Below are 9,854 nucleotides of genomic sequence, written 5' to 3' on the forward strand. Positions count from 1 at the left end.
CGAATTCGTAAGTATCTAACAAAAATTCCTTCTTTTTTGTGCTCGAGTTTTTGTTTCAGCTTGCGCTTAACCATGACATGTTCATTTTTCCAGCCAACTTCCATCGTCCCTCCCCCTCTAAGGATATGAAGGAGCATAAGGAGGCTCTGTTTCAACTCCCTTATGGCAGGAGCTCCCTCTCCTATCTCCTCCACGAAGATAATCTCCGAGCCTGCGGCCTCCTGGAGAAGGATCAGTCCACATTTGACTGGTCCAACAAAAAATATGCCCAGTGGGAGCTCGTGCCTCTCCCAACTAGCAGCCTTCCTCCGAGGCGAAATGCTAGGCCTCCATCTCCAGTTTGACGCCGCGGGAGCCCACAGTCGGGGAACGAGGCCAGTGATGAAGCCTCAAGATCAAGCTCGAGTGACAGAGGTACAGTCATCCTTAGCTCGGATTTATGGTCTCCTTCACTACTTAAGCATAGACTCGATAGATTAGTATTGTGCAAGGACGATAGGGACCATTTTTATGTTTGGTCCTGGGTAGATGAGAGAGTACGTAGGTTCGATATTTGGCTCGGGAAGTATGACACTATGTATAGTCTGAACGAAGTATGGAATGGAATAGTCGTTCAATATGGGACAAATGACTATAGGGACCTTTCAAGGTTGACTTCCACTTATAGGGAAGGTACTCCCCCTGCCTCCTCTGAAGATGGGGGAATTACATGGTCGCCAAGCACGAGCTCGGGGGAGAGTTCCAGTTAGGTTTCTCTCTACTTGTCTTTTTATTCTTTTCCTGTCTGCATCATGCTAACTTGTTTTGTCTTGGAATATCTCATTATGTTGTGTAACTGTGTAGGTGATATGGATTCCGACCTCAACAATGTGCTCGCCAGTGGCGAGGGAGCACAAAGGAGTACGTGCCCGAGGGGCTCGCGGAGGTCAGACCGACCTGCCAAGGTCCTCAAGAGGACCGAGAAGACACCTCATCCACCAGCTCTGGCTACTTCGAGATCAGCCGTGGATCCGACTCCTCAGGTCGAGGCATCCTCTACGGCCATTCCTCCCACTCCTCCTTCAATCCAGACCCACTCCACGCTTGGTCCACCTCCGAAGAAGCCCTCAACCTCCAAAACACATTTGCTGTCAATTTCTACTCACGTCGATGAGTATGTAATCGATAATACGGCCGGACCCCACAGGGCTACACTTGGCTCAAACATTCTGTCTCAAGTGGGCCAGAGTTTTGGCAGCTTCGATGCTCCTCATTGGCAGTTCTTGAATAATGCTCGAGACTGCAACACTCTTTATGAGAAGAGCATCGAGCTCACTGTTGCGGTAACCCTTCTCATCTTGTTGCTAGTTGTATTTATACTTAGTTTATGTTCTAATTTGATTTCTTTGTATGCCAGACTCTCGCTGTCTCTGCTCAACTTAACTATAAGTTGAACAATGAGGTCCATTCGAGCATGTCTTATGCTTAGGAGTCGAAGGATCTCCAACTCAAGCTTAGTGACAAGCTCAAGGCCACAAAGGCAAAGATGGAGGCTGAAGCTGAACAGCTAAAGGCCAAGACAGCCGAGCTCGAGAAGCTGAATGCCCAGCTCGCGGAGCTTGAAAAGATAAATTCCAAGCTTGAGGAGGAGAAGGCTACCACTTTCGATATTATGGAGGGCGAAAAGGCCCGCCTTCTTGCAGAGTTTAAAGAGAAGAAGGATCGGGCAGTCGACTTGGCCATGTATAGGATCTGGGCCAGTAATGCTGATCTCGATACCAACTTCTTAGGCTCTTTCGAGGCAAATCTAGTGGCAAGCTCGGCTTGATGAGGAGGAGGCTGCTTGGGAGGAGGCAGAGAGAGCTACAGAGGATGTTGAGAAGGCCAAGGAGTATGCTGAGAAGGCCAAGGAGAATGCTTCTTCTTCCTAAATCTTGCTTCGGGGCTGCGTCCTTCTGAACACTTTGTAATAGTTTTTGTTTTTTATTTTTTTCTTTTTATGCCCCTGGGGCTAAGACAACTTATGGCTCGTGAAAGAGTTGTTTTCTAATGATATCCATGATACCATATATGACTTTACTTTAATATATTTGCTTCACATTTCTTAGGTCGAAATATTTCACGTGCTTTATATTAAAGTGTCTTATATGTCTATTTATCCATACAAACATATGGTGGATTTAAGCTCGAGGTTCAATGCATTCATGCACAGTTTGCTCGAAATATCTGCATCCTATCTCGCTATTTGTCAAGGTCGGAGATTACTTTTACCATGCACCCAAAGATACTTATATGGCATGTAACGTGAGTGGTTTAGTTGTATCTTACTTTTTTAGTTACTTTTCCTTGTCCTCGGGTAGCTCCCCGAGGTTATGAGGTCGAAACTATCGTTTTGCAAGATACTCCAGCCTCGATCTCGACTTACGCGAAGTGGGTTTATGTTCCAACTTACTGTTGATTAGTTTTAGCGGGTTTGTTCCAAACCTATTAAGGTCGTGTGTGGTTTGTAATCCATACACTTATATTCTTGATCTAGTTCGCATATTTGGTTACATCCAAACACTTTTATCTTTTGATCATTTGGTTATGTCCAACTTTCTTAGCTCGTATGTTTGGTTATATCCAAACATTTGTATGTTTTTGATAGTTTGGCTATGTCCAAACTATCTTAGCTCGCGCATTTGGTTATATCCAAACACTTGTATATTTTTGATGGTTTGGTTATGTCCAAACTATCTTAGCTCATGCATTTGGTTATATCCAAACACTTGTATGTTTTTGATGGTTTGGTTATGTCCAAACTATTTTAGCTCCCGCATTTGGTTATATCCAAACACTTTTATGTTTTTGCTCATGCTATTTCATTTTTTCAAGCTGATGGTATATGTACCACTAATGCCCCCCTTAATATCCTATGAGTGTGACCATAGGTTATTAAATTAAGAGAGATTGCAAAAAATATAGCATATTAGAATGAAATCAAACTTAATTCGAATAATTTATTAACAGGAACATAACAAAAATAAATAAGCATGGTTACAGGTGACATCATTCCTACACTATTGATAGTGAGGTCGTAGATGTTCGCCATTCCATGCTCGTGGTACCAAACTCCCATTCAATCTTGCCAACTTGTATACGCCAGGTCGGATGACTGATTTGATCTGATAAGGTTCTTCCCAATTAGGCCCAAGCAGGCCGGCAGCTGGATCTTGTGTCGCCAAGAACACACGCCTTAGCACCAAATCTCCCACACCGAATTTTCTATCTCGAACTCTTTTATTGAAATACCGGGTAGCTCATTGTTGGTATGCATCATTTTTTAGCTGAGCTTCGTCCCTTCTTTCTTCAATCAGATCCAGACTTACTTCGAGTTGGGATTGGTTTGAGGCTTGATCATAAGCGTGGGCATGAATTGTGGGAATTTCGACCTCAATTGGCAGCATAGCCTCGCATCCATATGCCAGAGAAAAGGGGGTATGTCCCGTTGAAGTATGGGCTCTGGTTCGATATGCCCACAGAACTCGGGGCAACTCTTCGGGCCATTTCCCTTTAGCTTCTTCCAACTTTTTCTTTAGAGAACTTTTTAGGGTTTTATTCACAGCTTCGACCTGGCCATTCGCCTGGGGATGGGCCACAGAGGATAAGCTTTTTATTATCCCATTTTTTTTGCAAAACTTGGTAAACAGATCGCTGTCGAATTGAGTACCGTTATCGGACACAATCTTCCTTGGCATCCCATATCGGCATATGATGTTCTTTACCACGAAGTTCAAGACTTTCTTCGAGGTGATTGTTGCCAGAGGTTCGGCTTCGGTCCACTTCGTGAAGTAATCTACGGCGACTACTGCATATCTGACTCTGCCTTTGCCAGTTGGCAATGAACCTATGAGGTCGATTCCCCAAACCGCAAATGGCCACGGGGAGGTCATCATAGTTAGCTCGGAAGGTGGAGCTCAAGGGATTGTGGCGAACCGCTGGCACTTGTCGCATCTCTTGACGTAATCAAACGAATCTGCTTTGATGGTAGGCCAGAAGTACCCTTGGCGTATGATTTTCTTGGATAGGCTATGCCCCCCAGTGTGGTCTCCACAGAATCCTTCATGAATTTCTTCTATGATCTTCTTAGCCTCGGGTGGAGTCACACATCGGAGTAACGGCATGGAGTGCCCTCTTCTATATAGCCTTCCATCTATAATGGTGTACTTGGGGATCTGATACATCAGTTTTCGAGACTTGTTCCGTTCTTCTGGGAGAACGTCGGCTTCAATGTATTCAACTATCGGGGTCATCTAGGTTGGCTCAGAATTTATCATGCAAACATCATCCTGTTCAGGCTCGGTTATGTTGGGTGTCGTTAGATGTTTGATTGGCACGACATTCAACTCGTCGACCTCGGTGGATGTGGCGAGCCTGGCTAGGGCGTCTGCATTCGAGTTTTGCTCTTGGGGGACCTGTTCTATCGCGTAGAACTCGAAATGCTCGAGTGCTTCTTTTGCCTTTTCTAAATATGCATCCATTCTCGTCCCACAAGCCTGGTATTCCCCTAAAATTTGATTAACCACCAATTAGGAGTCACTATAGCAATGTATCGCTTTAGCCTTGAGTTCCTTGGCAATCCGAAGTTCTGCCAGTAGAGTTTCGTATTCAGCTTCGTTATTTGACGCTTCAAAGTCAAATCTCAGAGCAGAGTGAAATTGACTTCCTGCTGGGGTGATCAGAATTACTCCTGCCCCCGACCCATTTTCATTGGAAGACCCATCAACATAAAGTTTCCACAACTCGCGGGCTGGGGTTATAACTTCATTGTTGGTCACTCCAGTGCATTCCACTATGAAGTCTGCCGGGGCCTGTCCTCTATTGGTTGTCCTCGGATGGTAGGTGATCTCAAATTGCCCGAGTTCAACGACCTATTTTAGTATTCGGCCCGAGGCTTCTGGCTTGGAGAAGACTTGTCTTATTGGTTGATCGATCAGTACATGGATGGGGTGCGCCTGGAAGTAAGGTCGGAGCTTTCAAGATGAGTGGATCAGGTTGAGAGCCAACTTCTCCATTAAGGGGTTTCTCAATTCTGCCTCCAGTAACCTTTTGCTGATGTAGTAAACAGGCTTCTGCACCTTCTGCTCCTCTCGAACGAATACGGCGCTAATGGCGTGCTCGGTCGTAGCAAGATATAGGTATAGAACTTCCCCCGTGATGGGTTTAGACAAGATTGGTGGTTCCGCGAGGTGCTTCTTGAGCTCCTAAAAAGTTGACTCGCATTCTTCTGTCCACTGAAATGTTTTGCCTCCCCTCAAAAGATTGAAAAATGAAAGACAACGGTCTGTAGATTTTGAGATAAACCTACTTAGTGCCGCCATCCGTCCAGTCAAACTTTGGACATTCTTATGCTTTCGAGGTGAGGGCATATCAATCAAAGTCTGGATCTTGTCTGGATTTGCTTCTATTCCCTGGGTATTTACAATGAAGCCTAGGAACTTTCCTGAGGATACTCCGACAGAGCACTTCTGGGGGTTGAGCTTCATATCATACCTCTGTAACACGGCGAAGCATTCTTCGAGGTCGTCTACATGGTTATTGTTATGTGGAGATTTAACTAACATATCGTCAACATAAACTTCCATGTTGTTACCTATCTGTTTGGAGAACATCATGTTTACGAGCCGTTGGTAAGTGGCTCCAACATTCTTGAGTCCGAACGGCATGACATTGTAGCAATATAGTCCTTTGTCCATCACGAAACTCGTATGCTCTTGGTCAGGGGCATGCATGAAAATCTGGTTATATCCAGAATGGGCATCCATGAATGACATAATTCCATGCCCGGCTGTGGCATCTACGATCTGGTCGATCTGAGGTAGGGGAAAGCAGTCCTTAGGACAGGCCTTATTGAGGTCTGAATAATCGATACAGGTCTGCCAGGTCCCGTTAGGTTTCAGAACTAGCACTGGGTTGGCTACCCAATCAGGGTAGAAGGCGTCCCGTATGAATCGGTTTGCTTTTAACCTGTCGACTTCCTCTTTTAGGGCATTCTTCCTGTCGTCATCCAGGAGTCTTTGCTTTTGTTGCTTCGGGGGGAAGCTTTTGTCAATATTCAAAGCATGGCTCACTACATTCGGATTTATCCCTACCATGTCCGAATGCGACCACGCGAAAACATCCTGGTTTTTCTCAAAAGGCAAATTAATTGCTATTTCGTTTCTTCTGGAAGGTTTTTCCCTACTTTTACTGTCTTCGGGGGGTCTGCTTCCTCGAGCCTGACCTTTTCAAGCTCTTCCAATGGCTCGAGGTCAGCTCTTTCCTCTATTCTCGGATCGATTTCTTCGTCTATCTCGAAGACTGTTCCGTCCTTATCCTGAATTATGACAAGTGTTTGTGCGCTTGTCTGTTTCTTTCCTCTAATGGAAATGTTATAGCATTCCCTCCCTGCTAGCTGGTCTCCCTTCAGTGTCCCGATGCCACTAGAATTTGGGAACTTGATGGCTAGGTACCTCACAGACGAAATTGCCCCCAGCCCTACTAGGGTGGGTCTCCCGAGCAGCACGTTGTAGGCCGATGGTAGATCCACTACTACAAATTCCATCATCTTGGTTGTTGAGACCGAGAAGTCTCCCAAGGTCACAGGGAGTTCAATGGATCCTATACAGGCAATCCCTTCTCCTGAAAAGCCATACAATGTCATTGCACAGGCCTTTAGGTCACAAAGCGTGAGTCCCATCTTTTCTAAGGTGGCCTTATAGAGGATGTTCACTAAGCTCCCGTTATCAACCAGGACTCGGTGAACCCTCTTATTCGCGAGCTGGAGGGTGATGACCAGCGGGTCATTGTGAGGAAATTGGCCATGGGACGCGTCGTCTTCAGTAAAAGTTATAGGTTGAGATTCGACCCTCTGGTGTTACAAAGCCCTGGGTTCGGGTTTGTAAGGGGACCCGTCACCATTTTTCAACTCATTCATGTATCGTTTTGGGGTGTTCCTGCGAGATGAGGTCCCTCCGAGATGGTTACAACATCTTCTCCATCAATCGAAGGGGGTCTCTCGTCTTCCCTTGCTCGGGAGTTACTGTTTTGGGCAGGCAGTGGTGCAGCTGCCCTTTGGCTAGTAGAAGCCTGATTATGGTTCTGGTTCCTTATATACTTCCTGAAGTACCCTCTCAAGATCAGACCTTCGAACTCGTCCTTCAGTTGCCTGCATTCATCGGTTGTGTGTCCGGTATCTCTGTGAAATCTGCAGTATTTACTGGAGTCTCTCTTTGATTTCTGGTTTCTCATGGGGTCCGGACACCTGAAAAGGACCTGGTTTTCATTAGCCAGGTAGATATTCTCCCGAGACTCATTGAGCTCGATGTATACCTTGTACACGGAGAAATACCTTTCCCCTTTCTTCTTCTTTCCCCCTTCCGCCTCGGGGTTACTCCATTCATTCTTCTTTCTTTTGGAAGGGTTTTCCACATAAGGCTTCAAGGCTGATGGGTCCGCCGAGGTTGTAACGCCCCAACTCCAGGGACCATTACGGTGTGCCTTGTGAACAGTGCTAAACTCGCTAATCGAGTTATTTGGCCAAAATCGTGTAACTAGGTATGTCTAGCAGGTTAGGGATTAAAAACTTTGGATAAGATGTAACGTTTCACTAGAACGTTTAACATATACACTGGGATCCCGAAAATATAGTTTCAGAGTCTATTACAGAAAATATTTACAACAGGCCATTCTAAGCGGCAAAACAGGGTTTAACCCTAGTTCCACTTTAACCCTCGGCCGTGGCGGACGAGCAGCTGCATATGTACACATCATCACCTAAGCTCTCCAACTCAAGGATGGTCCAGCTTTCTCTTGCCTTTACCTGCACCACAAAGCACCCGTGAGCCGAAGCCCAACAAGAAAACACAATAAAGCATGATATAATATCAACAATAATCATAACAGCCATTCAGGACCAACGGTCCAAAGCAGATAGGTGACAATAGCCAAAAGTCACAGAAGTGGGTACAGCTTCCTCTAGCCATGTGACGATAGGGTCACCAGGGCTTAATTGATAAGTGGTTCCTTCATAAGTTTGATCAGGATAGGTGCATGGTGATTGGTCACCAACATAACCATCCTCCCGACTCTAGAGTCGTAACTAAGGACAGCGTCCCCCAGCCATGTGACAAACAGTCACCGGGGTCATATACCTTGGCTGTAAACATCTGGTCTTAGACCAGGTAAGCACTTATAGTTCTCATTGACCTTCCGGTTGGTCCAGCATTAATACCCTATATGGGTCATTCAATGCCAACCTCGATTAGATCTAATCTTCATTTGGCCCGGCGTTCACAACGCACTGCCACTTCTGATTCTTGGGTCGGTGAACCACAACCAGTGCTCAGCCCGTGGTGAACTTAACTAATAAGTCACAGCTTCACAGACGGATCTAACACCATTGCCGATTCTGACTAATAAGCCAGCGCCATGCACAGGTAAGCCTTGCCACCAAACATATATCACATGTCCAATATCTATAAACAAGGCATTCAGCATGCTTACTTAACAGGTACTAGTACAAATTAGGTCCATGCACAACACAGAGGCTCAAGCTCTAAACAACATCATACCCAGTATACAAAGCATGTCCTAATCACGTGTTTCTCGTGCATCACATGCATCATACTCATCAATCCAACATGCACCAATAACCGCCATGCATGTCACGTTCAACAATTAACCAACATGCATCAAGAATAGCCATGCATGTCATACTTAATAATCAACCCACATGCATCAAGAATAACCATGCATGTCACATATACACAGGGTGTAGTTTTCTTACCTTAGGTTCGAGCAAGAATTAGTAAAAGAATAACCCTTGAGAATGATCAACCCTTTGATCCTTTAGCGGTCACCTAGTCATAACCAAATATGGAATCCCATCAATAAAATAAATCATAGAAAGGTTTATAATCTAAAACCACACTCCCGGGATCCATCCCGCACTCTCGGGAATCTCAATACACTCAAACGGGGCAAAGGAACCAATCCCCGAGCCTTAAGGATCATTCCGAGCCCTAAAATAGGTTTGCTAAAAAATGGACTAGCGATGCAGCCCTATTTCCAAGTCAGAGAGTCCTGCTCTCTGCCCTGCCTAGCGCTGCTGCGCCTAGAATGGAGCTACTGCGCCAAAAACAGACCAAAAACTTTCTGGTTCTTCTTCTTTGCGATTTCTCTTAAAACCAACCCTCGAAATCAATCCCAAACATCACCCAAACATCCAATTCAACCCCAAATCATCATCTATATCACACCCTCATCAAAACCCACTCAAACTTACACAAAAACTTCCATGAATTCCCACCACTAACACCTCAAATTCCCAACTGAAAAACCATAAGGAAAACAGAGTATTACTTATATTCAAGGATGAAATCTTACCTCAAGCTTGATTTAGATATCCTTCAATGATTGAACCAAAGTCCTAAACCCTCAAGCCTTGCTCTCCTAGCTTGCTACCTCAAATTGGCTCTCAAAAATCAAAAGGAAGAAGAAGGAGGAATAAGTACGGGAGAGAAAGGAAGATGAGAATGATAATGCTCTATTTTCTTTCTGTTTTCTACAGCCATCTAAATGATACATATCCTTTGCCAAATGACCTAAATGCCCCTAGGTCACTTAAGGTTCCTAAAGTCATCCCAAGGGAAAAAATTCATTTCCCGCCTATCTCGTTAATTATAATTAACACCCTCCATTTCCCAGTAATCACAATATTCTCAAATGCCATTAATTCTTATCCCGTTACCCTTTTAATTCCCAGCAACGTTCTAATCATTTAAACATCCCGAGACTCACCCCGAGCCCCGAACTTAATCCCGTTATGGCTAGACCGAAAGCTTGCATTTCCATGA

The sequence above is a fragment of the Humulus lupulus genome, chromosome X, assembly GCF_963169125.1.
Source record: "Humulus lupulus chromosome X, drHumLupu1.1, whole genome shotgun sequence".
Lineage (NCBI taxonomy): Eukaryota > Viridiplantae > Streptophyta > Magnoliopsida > Rosales > Cannabaceae > Humulus > Humulus lupulus.